Here is a 13,164-nt window from a genome sequence, read left to right as displayed (position 1 = left end):
TATAGAAATCGGTGAGCGGAATGTCGGTGAAATTCAGTTAACCAGATTCCTCCTCTGATATGCCACCCTTAGAGGTTTGTCAAATGTTCCATGGTGAGTGCTCTGAAGAGTTATTCAACCTTATCCCTTCCTCTCCTTTCCATCAGCGGACCACCCGTGCCGGACTGCGTTGCCACAGATGGACGGTCAGTTCAATACCGTCCCGCACTAAAAAGTTTGGCAATTCGTTTTTATGCCGAACCATCAAATTGTGGAACCAACTCCCGGCGCATGTATTCCCTCCCCTCTATAACATCGGGTCCTTCAAACGTAGTGTGAAGAAGCATTTGGCCAGACCGGCAAAATGATAGTGACGGAGTGAAGATATTTGTGTTTTCCATCCGTTACTCTCATCTCTGGACTGTATTCGCACTTTCCATCAGGCGCGGTGCAGTCATTTTGCCGAGTCACAATAAAAAATAAAAAAAAATAAAAAAAAAAAATTTGGACCAGTACTGAGACACCTTTCTAACAAAAAAATCATCATCAAAATCGATACACAAATGATAGAGTGATCGCCTTAAAGCCTTAAACATTTATTGCGTAGCGTCATGGAATTAATAAGTACTTCGTACAACTGGAAAGCTCACTGCAATTATTTTGACATATCAAAATGAACGTTAAACGAATAGCAATAAAATACTTTTTAAATAACCAATATCTCCTTAGAGATCTGAGCTCAAGTGAGACATCTTCTTTCTTGGTGTGTCCCTTTCGCACAATTGCCATGTGAGATATTTGATACAATACGGTAGTTGACTATAAAAAAAAATTGGCATAAAAACAATACGTCATTTTGTCCATGAATATTATAAGATGTTTGTAAATAATACCATACCAACTATGAATGCAATAGGTCGCAAATAAATCAAAGTCTTTATATTATTTCACGATATTTAAATATTATTGGAAAGTTTTATTTGTTTTACATTAGGCAACACTAAAATAATATGGCGTCATCTCTGTTTGTTATTACCACAGGTCTACCACTAGTCAGAAAGAGACGGACCAAGATTTATGACATCTCGCTCGGCGCACGCTTCAATACACAGTAAGCCTTCCAGTTGTACGAAATACTTATTAATTCCATGCGTAGCGTATTGGGTCCTCTTCTCTTTATAATTTATATAAATGAACTGCCACATCTTACTCGGTGTTATGCACGCTGTATACCTATTATGTTCGCTGATGATGTCACAATATTATTTACTAATAAGGGAAAAAAAAAAATTGACTACGAAGTTGTCATAAACAATCATTGAACGGTCTTACTACCAGGCTTAAATCACTAAACTTAAAAATAAATAATTCTGCAACAAGATATATGCAGTTTGGTAATTACAAAAAAAATTACTTAGATTTACACATAACTTGTGAAAATTACGTTATTCATGAGGTAAATAATACTAAATTTCTTGGTATTACTATAGATAAAAACTTATTTAACTTATTTAATTGGAAACATCACGTAGATGTGCTCAATAACAAACTGTAGTTATTGCTACGCGTTATCTGTATTGGTCGATGTAGCGTCGTTTGAAGCTGCAAAAAACGCATTTTACGGGAACGTGAACGTTTTTTGGGGAAACTCTGTCAATGCGATTAAAATATTCACAATACGCACAATAACGCACACACTCAACATAGCCCCGCACTAGGGAAACCCTGTGTCGCGGGTGCCATGGACACACACATAGACAACCACAAATTACACCCAAACTCACGAGAGAAATAAATGTAGGCCATACAAACATTTCCCCCGGCCCGGGAATCGAACCTGGGACCTCTGCGTGGCAGTCCGGCATGGTAACCGTTCGGCCACGGAGGCAGTCTCAAAAACGATGCTTTATGCGATGTCAAAATACAAAAACGATGCTTACGCATAATCTGTAGTAAACCCAGTGATTATTCTCTAAGATCTGCACTGACTTAACTGACTTAACAGGAATATATATTTTGGAAATATGTCTTTTTGTACGTAATCACAGTAACTTCTTTACTAGAATATCTAATGTACCTTCACTCCGTTAACGTCAGAAACAAGGACCGTCTTGTCCTCCCTAAAATAAACAGCACGGTCTTTGACCGCAACACCTATGTAATAGCAATCAGAATTAATAGCAGACTTCCAATGGAAAATTAATGTTTATATGGTGATAAATTTAAAGCTTGTTTAAAAAAATGGTTAATTTACAATTTTAACGATTGTAAAAAACATCAAATATTTGACAATTGTATAATTATCCTAATTAAAATTTTAATTTTTGACATTAAATTTGACGCCTGATTAACCACTTGTAAGTAACACCTGTATTTTACCAATTCATACAATAAATGTTTCTGATTTCTAAACCAAAAAGTCGAATTTAGAACTTTCTATGTTTTTGTTAAAAAGGACGAGTGAATTTTGTTATGTAGGAGCGAATACTAATCGAATCCGAATTGAAAGCTAATTTTCACGAGATTATTAGGGATGTACCGTCTTGAGCCCATGACAATAATATTTATTAGTCCTGTCTTTTCCATTATTTTTCTCCATCATACACGACTCCTGTGGCTTAATATACGAATTAGAATTTCATAAACCATATAACCAAGGCGCTCTTTTCAATTTTGAACCTATTGTCTGTGCTAAGTATTGAACTGAAAATTTTCAATAAAATTCTGTGCACAGAACATAGTGACTTTCAAAAAATAACGTATTCGTATTTGTGCTAAAAAAAAGTCTCCTTAAACGCGCCACCGTGTTCCTGATATTTGTGAAATTATGACAATATAATATCTCACATTGTTACATAACAGATGCAGAGGCGCAACCATTTGGAAAAAAAGAAATAATTATTTAAAATTTTCCATAACATTAACTTTTTTTTTCGAATTTTGCTTTATGTTTCTTTATTTTTTTTTTTCACAAAATTCGGGGGTATAATACTATAAGTATGGCTGTTTGCAAAAATAGCTGTTTACAAAAATAAGTAGTGTTCATTGAAGGTATCTAAATATGACTACTACTATTCAATTATATACAGTGAAAAGATGCAAGTTTTAAAGAGTTCTCATTCCAATTAGTCCATATTTGTTAGTAAAAATCTTATGAGCTAAGTTAATTGAAACAATGAGAACAATTTACAATACATTAAATTAAATTACATTATTATTATAAATACATTAATAATGTCCACGTGTAACACGGTGAACCTACAGTAATAGGCACGAAAAAGGAACAAAGGGGGTTTGATGCGATTTCAGTATCTTTATATAGTATCGTGCTAGCCCTACAGATAAAGAGCGCCAGGGTATCGATTGCACACGGGTGCTCTATGGACTAACGCCAGCCGGCCTTAGTGCAATTCTGTGTCAATAAGGCTAGTAACAGATTGACTGCATGTTTGCAATGGTCTCGACTGCATAGAGTCGATTACGACTTCACGCATTAATTGTAAACATAGGCTTCGATCCGGACTCGTTCCATTAAACAAATTTTTGTATTTGATGCGGAGGGTGAACTCACCGAATTGCGAGATGTTGGATTCCTGAGGATGTGCATCATTTGCTTATGTAGTGTGTTTGGACGAAACCTATCAAGGCGCGGTTATTTGCACAGGCTGGTTTCCGTACATTTAATGTTGGGTGGTTTTAATCTGTTTTGTCGGAATCAAAATGTAGTGCCGCGGAGATTTTATATAAATGTTTGGTTTGGTTTGTCTGTAATGTCTTTATTTTATTAAGTGTTTTCTTGAGCTAACGTTTTCTAATGGGGCTTACATATTCAATAACGATCAAAGCCCTTAAATAAAGAGTAAAAAACTGCAAACATGCAGGTAATCTGTTAGACAGCCTAAAGTATGATGACTACCTTTACCCTTTCATGGCCAGTACTTACCGCATAAAAAAATTAAGTAGGTATATATATGTCAGTACGTTCTTTATACTCTGTGAAAAAGTAGTAAGCACGTAACAGTACACGCTGTTACTATTCTAGAAATTATTGCATATCCAGCATAACTGTGTTCCGATTTTGAAGGGTAAGCTGGTGAAATTGCTGGCACATGGGACTTGTCAACTTATGTCTCAGGGTGACGCGAACGAGCGCAGTGTCAGTGTGCCTCAGATCTTTGCCATTTAATATTCTGAGTGGCACTGTAACTTTTATACACAGGCGTGTAGCTTACTCTCAGATGAACGACTTGTTCGTCCCGTCACTTGATATTATTTTAAAAAATGGTTATGCAACGATGTGACCAATAACGTTACTCGTTTGTTCTGAACAGCCCTAAATTTCTAGCTTTCGATAAAAGCGTTACGAGCTTTTACAAAGATTATTTTAATTTTAATTATATTATGAAGAAAGAAGTAGTGGTAAAAAAAGTTAGAACTATATTCCTTATTTTAAACCAAATCACGAAAGATTTTATCCTAAAAATGCCAATAATTACGAATTCAAAGTTTTTGTTCAAAGTGATAGAAGATAATGTGATTTAAGTGAAAGTGAAAACGTAAATATTGACTCCCGCTTGAGACTATTTAAAAAACCCAAATAAGTGAATTAAGGTATTTAAGGGAAAGTGGAAACATAATGTATTAGAACCACAAAGGAAAATATTACTGAGGATCCCGATATTTAAACGAAGACATGGCTCAAAGAACTTGTATCCGAGCCAAAACTCTTAATAAAAAACAGCGGATGAGCCTCAGAATACTCCATTCCTTTGCCTTACGCAAAAATATTGCCTAACGTATAGAATGCCCGATAAAATCTAAAAGATACTAAATTATTCTAAACATATGTATTCTAATTCGACCTAAGTCCCATAGCTAATAATTCGCTAAACAAAATATTAATCCTTGCAAACGGTCCGAGATCACGCGTAAATACTTTCCCAAGCGGCCGCCGGGCCAGTCCTTACCTTTCTAATGTACAAACCAGTTTGACCACTTCTAGACAAACGTGGGAACATGTCCACTGTCCCTTTAGAACTCTTTTTTTGTTCAGTTCTTAAAAGGACTCACCTGTTGTTAGAAGGGTAAGAGTTTGGTGTCCCCTTGCGTGTTTTGGGACATACGGTTTCTAAAGGATATTTATTTATATTACCCGAATACGGTGACGTTAAAAAGAGTTGTTTTATAATATAAGTAATTTTGGTGCACTAGGTACTTATAATAAAACCACCATATAATAGTCATAAAAATAATATGAACTAAAACAAAAATATGTTTAATATGACATTTTAGAACTCTACTATTTAAGAGTCGATTCAACCTCAAATGGGTTTGGTTGATTCGGCATAACAGCCAAAGTGTTCAGTCAATCACCTTGGAAAAAATATATAGTAAAATTGATAATATGCACTGATTAATATCGTCTGTTTAAAGGTAAAACCACATAAGTGACATTTTTTGTGTTTCTTGGACCATTTTTGTACAATAAATTAAACGCTAAATATTCCATTTATAATTTCTGTTGCTTTAAGGTAAAGAAAATTCTCCAAGAAGCTCTTCAAAATATGTCCTATGAGGATACAGAGAATTTATTTATTATTGTAAATTAAATGTTGTCTTGTTTAAGTGTACATTTTTTATTGATTTTTTTTTATTTTTTTATTGGCAATTTATTATTTAATTGTTTAATTTTATTTCATAAGATTCTCCTAAAAAGTATTTATAATATTAATAGTATCCACATTTAAAATTAGTAGTACTTTTTACCTGAAATACAGGAATTTCCTAGTTCAGGTACATGTGGTATTTTTACATTAAATCGCATAAGTAGTCTTTAGTTTTCTCTGTACATTATGTTACTGAATAAACAATTTTATTTTTATTTTATTTATTTATTTTCCACAAAAAGTCAATTCAGAGTTTTATTTGCAAGAAGATGGTGAATTTCTTACAACTGGCACATAATTTGGAGATTTTTTGTAGAACATGTCACTTATGTGGTTTTACCTTTAAGGAGACGATAAAAAGTGTGAAAACACGATTCCCAGAAATTTTCACGATAGAAAAAAAATCACAACTTACCTAGAAATTTTACAAGAAAACCGCTGTATTCAACAGTACTTTACAGATACCAATTTTCTTTATATAACAGCTAAACTTAATAGAACGTTTAGTATACGATATACACTTTTCAAATCACTTTAATTTCATTTGTAATAAAATAAATTTGAAATAAAGCCAGTGTCCCTGTTACTCGACCCAAATAAATGAACCGTATTAGTACGGGAACAATTTGAATTCGAACTAATGAATCCATAGAAGTTGTCATTTCACAGATATGAGAGTGCGCTCGTCAGATAGTTAGTATAGGACTTCTAATGTTTTGTACAGTACTATCTTAGAATAATAACGCATAGAATAATAGTTTCATATCAAACGAACTGTCACAAATGAGGCAAAAATCAAATTCATGTAGGCTAGTTTTAGTAGTAGGTTAATTTTCGGTTTTAGTGAATATTTATATAAAAATACAAGTTGAAACGCGTTACTTCCTTGTGGAATGTGATGTTGGTACCTATTTTATGTTTGTCTGACGTATTTTTACACTCATTTACCGCACATTTCGTCATTTTTAGATAAAATTCTTGATCTGTTCGCGGTGCAAGTTGACCTTGAGCACTGAAGGCCCGCCCGCTCGTGTAGGCCCTTTTGGCGCGCTTCAATTTGCCTCACTTAGCGTGTGCGGACTAGGTTTCTATGCGTTATTATTCTAAGAGTACTACTAAACATTTAAATACTGCATATTTGTAGTTTGGTAAGTATTTAAAGCAAAAAATAATGTTCAAAAACCTAAAGAAACCTTATTTTTTCATGACACCAAGTAACAGTGGTAATTGCTGTCCATAGCAATTGCAATGCCACTTAGAACTTTAAATAGTAAAGATCTGATATCACGTCACCCTGAGACAAGTCGACAAGTCCTATGTAATTCACTAGCACCCTGGTAAGGTGGCAGTAATTCCCTGGACGAACTCTTTCATAAGGAGCTGATAGGGCTGAAGAATTTTCGAGTGGCGACTGGAAGACGAAGTGAGGGTAGACCTTTTTTTACGTTAGGAAATCCTCATGGATACCCTCCGTTTGGAGAGGCGAGGGTTATGTCGGACTCGTACCGACTAAAATCTGATGATGTTTTGACCGGTCACTTTTCGGTGGCAACGCGGGAGCGCAATTGCACACAGCCGAGAACTGACCAGCAACCGCCGTCTCCGGCACCACCTTGGGAGACTACTTAACGAATTTCTATGCTGATGATGTATCGAAACACAATGCACGTCTTCCAGTCTCGAGGACCTTTCTCCGTTCGAGCACCGAATGTCCCCATGTGAGGATAGTAGCTATTACTAACACACCTGATAAATCAATCAAAACGGCTGCGAATTAATATCATATATAAAACAGAAATGAAACGGATTGAATAAACCTTACATATTGAATCATACATACTAGAGCACGTATCGATTGCAAAAGTTATTCTTCATGATATCGTAATTCATGAGCATAGAGAAAGCAACAACAACTAAATTTATTTTACAAGGCTACAACCGGTATACTTACTCAACATTTCTTTATAATTATTTTGAAGATATATTATGCCTTACCAACTAGATAAATGGAAGAAAACAAAATATCCTGTTTACAAACTCATTCCATTACATATACGTCACGCTTTTTTCCTAGAGACACAGTCTTCCACTGGCTGCAGTCCTGAATGGTCCTGACACACATTTTTCGCCTCATCAACATGCATCAGTGCTTTCCATCGAATATATAACCAGAAATAGTGACGAAGTGTCATTTCATTTTGTTGTGTAAAGTTTGAAATTTATTCTGCCAAATCATTACGGTGACAACTGTTTTACTTCAAATCGACCAGTTTGACTTGAGCTTTGCTTAAATGAACAAAAATTACAAAAATGACATTTAATATTTAATTACCGATGAAAGTGGTTGGTGCTGTACAATTTCATTTTTCTAATTTGTGATTTTATCTCAAACGAGAGTTGATATTTAAAAGTGAAATAAGGCGCATTTACCTGATGAGTTGCCAAGGATGGATAACCCTTATTTCGTTTCTATTTCCCGTTATATACTCGATGGTGCTTTCACACATGCTCGCCGGTGTGTAAGCTGGCAAGTTGGTACGGGCCGACCAAGGCGAACTTACCGTGACCATCACACATAGGATTAAAATAGCCCTATACTGGACATACGTATTTAAATCTGCCTAGTTTCTAGTGTTATTACAAAATAAGAAAATACAAAATCGGTTAGAAATTACTTACATAATCATCTTTTGTGGATATTATGATGTTTAAATACTACCATAATATTAAATTATTTTTGTGTAATAACTTCACTTACAAGGACATGAACCTGCGTCTATACCAGGGCGACCGATCTGTCAACAATTGAGCTTACAGTTCGAGTCAGCAGACGTTACCAATTTTTTCTATGCGTTTTCTATTACACTTTTTTTACCGATCTGTGAGAAATCTATTAATAACTCCAATGATCACTAGGCCAAGTACATTTTTTGTTATTTTTGTTAACAGCTATATTTATATATTAATATTATACTCCCCGAATTTTGTGAAAAAATAGAAGGAAACAAAATAGAAACAGAACAGGTCTAAAAAAAATTAAGTTGACGTAGTGTTTATCGTATAATTTTTCTTTTAGGAAATGATACTATTTTGCCGGATTTAAATCGCGTAAATTGGTTTTTTTCAAACAAACCGACGTTTCGGACCTTTTACAGGTCCCCATGGTCATCCGTGTCAACAAATTTAAATCCGGAAAAATAGTTTCATTTCCTATTTATTTTTAGTTCAATCTTTGTATTACTACTGTTCTAAAATATCATCAATATCGGCAAAGGCAGGTACGGACTTATTTTCTGCCATACGCAAAGTCCGTATGTAACAATATGCAACATGCTAATAAAGGGTCAATCCACAGCGGCCGGTTCCCACAAGCACCAACCTGGTCAAACCTGTTTGCCGACCCTTCCTTCCGCAAAGATGCGCCAAGAAAGGACATCTTCCGGGCCCTTTTGCCCTTTGTCCAAAACCTGTATGACCAGTTGCACAGACTGAGACTAGTAGACGACTTGCGATTTTTTAAATTATTGCCATTTGTTTAAATTCAAAGATGTTCAGTTCATTTTAACGTATAGTTAAATTTTATTAAATATTTTACTATTTAATAAAATTTAACTATATTAACTACACAGATTTGAACTAGAAAATCAATAAAATAAAAAAAAATCTGTAGGTAAAAGAGGTAAAGGACTTTCAGGGTCGTATTCCAGAACTCTACTCAATGCTCAAGTCAGGTCTTGAGTATGATTTCAAGCACTGGAAATACGACACTAATGGCAAGAACTTGAGTATGATTTCTAGTGCTTTAAATCATACTCAAGTCCTAACTTGAGCGTTGAGTATAATTCTGGAATACGACCCTTAGTGCCAAACTTTTACTACAGAATTTTAAGGAGAATGAGGCTCTTAGTTAGGTATTTAAAATATTTGAAATAAAAAACAAACGACGATAGGACTTAACATCTTTGAACATTGCATAATTTTTAGAATTTTAAAAATAATGATTATTAAAACATCTCAACTTCAAAATATGGACTGGAGGTTCGTCACCTCTCGGCTACAGAAATATATACAATATAATGGTGAAAAATTAAGAATTTTTTTAGGAATGAAACTATTTTTCCGGATTTAAATCGCGTATATTTGTTTTTTCAAACACTTAAGAACTCGAATTTTTTTTAATCAAAAAGTTAGGAAACGGGCGAAAGAAAAGCTAAAAAGGAAAGAAAAAATAAACGAGACAGCTGAGAATTAGAGGGAATTCATATACTTACATAATTTATAAGGAATATTATAAAGAGAAAATATTAATGGCTTTGGGAATTTTTTTTATTCAAAGATAATCACAATACCGAAGCTAGGCTATCTATAATTCCGTCGTCGAGGATTGTATTTTTTTGTCTTTCTTGCGTCTATTATATTAGTAGAATTAAAAAATAATAATTTTAACGGAAAAAAGTTATTTACTTTGTTTCTGTTGTTTGATGTTAAACGATTAATAATATTTGTCAAAACTTTAGGTTATGTTCATTGGTGTTGTAAGGGATAATTTACAAGGGATGACTGTTATGCCGCTAACTAATTTTGTTCTTAAGCGATCGAATATTTACTACAAAATTGTTTGTAATATTTCGCACCCTTGATTATAATAAAGCCACATCTGTCAAATGACAACTTTTCAGAAAACAGGTCTAAAGAATATTAGTAGAAATCTTTTTAATGCTTAAATATGAGAGTTAGAAAATTTAACATTACACATAATTTGTTTCATGTAGTATTATATATCGTACCATTTTTATGACAATCACATGATAAAAGTGCTTTCGACGTATGGGCACATGTTGTTGTCACGAAAAACTCACAAATAAAGTTACTTACATTCCCGTATAAAAATAAAACCCTTTTTACCGTCATCTTATTCGGGTAACATAATACTATTTTTATGACTTTCTCGTGATAAAAGAATTTTCGACGTATGATGCCACATGGGGCATTATTATAGCATGTTATTTCCCCTATTCATTACTAAATAATAAATACAGTACAATGTTTGGGCGTCTGATAAGTCCCAACACACTTCTCAGAAGCATCAGAAGCACAAGCAAGGAAAGATCGAAGCAAAAAAAGAGGCAGGGTAAGATCTAGACAAAGTTATTTAAGTAGATCGATAAGGGAATAAGTTTCACACTGGAAAGGTAAAAATTTCGAAAAGGAGAGCGATTTATACTAATTTGTTTAAGAAAAAAAATCTTAACTCTAATTTAATTTGTTATGTAGAAAACTAGAAAGTTTCAGCTTTTCCATATAACAGACAAAATTAGATTTATGATTATTTTCTTTAAAAAAAACTTTCAAACACAAGTTAGATGTTTTAGCTAAGTTTTAACAAATTTACTTATTCGTTCACGGACCTCGGGACGAACAGGACATGCTTCTTTTATGCCTGTTATTTTTTGACCGAGCTCCACGCCGTACGATCGTTAATTTTATTTAAAATATATATGTTATAAGGTTCTTTTAGTACACTTTAAAACAAACTAAATTCAGTGTTGTCTCTTCCCCGTTATTGGAGTTCTCGTTCCGGACCACGAAGCCCTTAAAATTGGTGCTGCAGCCCACTATCCACGTATTGCGGGTTTTCCACGCATTCACATTCAACGCTGGCTCTATCGGCTCCCTCGTTAATGCCTGAAGACTCAGGGAAGTGCCTGTCCGAGTCAATTAGGAAGTGCTTGAATTGAAGTATTTTAGTGTTAGCATTACGAAACCACAATTTATAACTAAATGTATGTCGAGCATAACGGTTCTGTCATTTTATTAATTTAGACGTCTACCAAAAACTACCCGCTCTTCAAGCGCGACTCTGGCATTGGCTGATGTAGAACAATTTATTTATTCTATATCGCATTTCGGCCCTAAGTTTTGATCAATTCATAGTAAGTGACGAGGTATGAAGATGTAACCAAAACAATATCTCGACAATTCACTACAATGTGTGCTCAATTGATTCAACCCCTAGTTATTTTTTCATCTCAGTCGCGTGCGACATTTGCATCTGTAAAGGCAGGGTATCGTCTACAATCGCATGAAGCTGTGTTAAAAAGCGTGACCGAAAAAAATACCTGTTGTTGGTTTATTTATGGAATAATTTGTTTATTGTTCAATAACATGATTATTTTACTTACTAAATTACAAATGTTAAGTAAACTTACTTCATAATTTAAGTAGATATTTATAACTGAAATGAAACCATTTTCTCGGAACTAAACCGCGTAAGCAGCCGAGACAAACTGATTAATGATTTTACTGGGAACCTATCACAAACTCGAAAATTTTTTACGTTCGAAATAACGTCTGTTCGAATTTACATTACACAGAATTATAACGAAGCAGTTGCTGTTTCAGGATATGTTGAATGTTCATCGCAAAGACACTATTAGGTTCGGTTAGGTTACGTTAAGTTAGGTTTAAAAAAAACATTTTCCTCTCAAAATTACTTTCGAGGTTGTGAAATTCCGACCAAACGTTATTTCTGGAAAATGTCATTTCGGACTTACTGATAGGTAACCGATTTTACCTCCTCAATCAACCGTGACCATGAGACCAGTAAAGGGTTCGTAACGTCAATTTGTTCGAAAAAACAAATATACGCGATTTAACTCCAAAGAAATTGTTTATTTCATAACTAAACAAATTACACTTGAAATTGTTACATTGCCGAAATTCTACTAGCTAATAGAGTTTAAGCAATGTAACGATCTGAATCCGCAAATCTGTGAATAAGTAGGTACTCATTCGCATATTAAGATTATCATTTTCTAAGTTTATAAACTACATTAGAAATAATTTGATTGAAAAGTCATATTACAAAATTGATGACTACGTGTTAGATATAGATATATGGAAAGACGACATGACTCTAGATTCCACACAAATTTGATTCAAAGTGTATTCCATAGCATTTAAGTTTATTTGAAAAGAGCAATCCCTAGAGTTTCTTGCTCGTTCTTCTCAGGGAAGTCAGCGTAGTGAACAAGCAATAAAATAAAGCTTAAATATGACGTTTTCGAGTGTAAATTTATTTTACTTATGGAATAAATGATACTTTGACAAGAATGAGTACGAAATTTTAAGGGTTGCTCTTTGTACATTATTTAATTTCCAAGTAGCAACCTTGAGTTCAGTGACTCAGATTTAGTAGAGACGAAGTTGTTAAACCTTGAACACCGCCGTAAAGTTGCCTGCTTATCGATATTCTACAGGACAGCGTCTCGCTTCCACATTTATATGGCGAACGGCTAAAGAGTAGAATTCGCTGCCTGTAGACTTACTCCCTGAACGCTGTAACTTGGGTCTTTTCAAGGCGAGTGTGAATGTAAATGCACTTAGGTGTGCATGCTACATCGGCGTCCTTCAGTTTATAGAGCTCCTTGTGAAAGAGTTCGTTGAGGGAAGTACCGCCGCCTTACCTGTTTCTGCCGCCAAGCAGTGACGTGGGCATTATTGCGTTCCGGTTCGAAAA

The sequence above is a fragment of the Hyposmocoma kahamanoa genome, unplaced genomic scaffold (assembly GCF_003589595.1).
Source record: "Hyposmocoma kahamanoa isolate Upper Pololo Valley unplaced genomic scaffold, ASM358959v1 92, whole genome shotgun sequence".
NCBI classification, from domain to species: Eukaryota; Metazoa; Arthropoda; class Insecta; order Lepidoptera; family Cosmopterigidae; genus Hyposmocoma; species Hyposmocoma kahamanoa.
The sequence above is the reverse complement of the archived record's forward strand: the minus strand, read 5'-3'. Positions refer to the sequence as shown.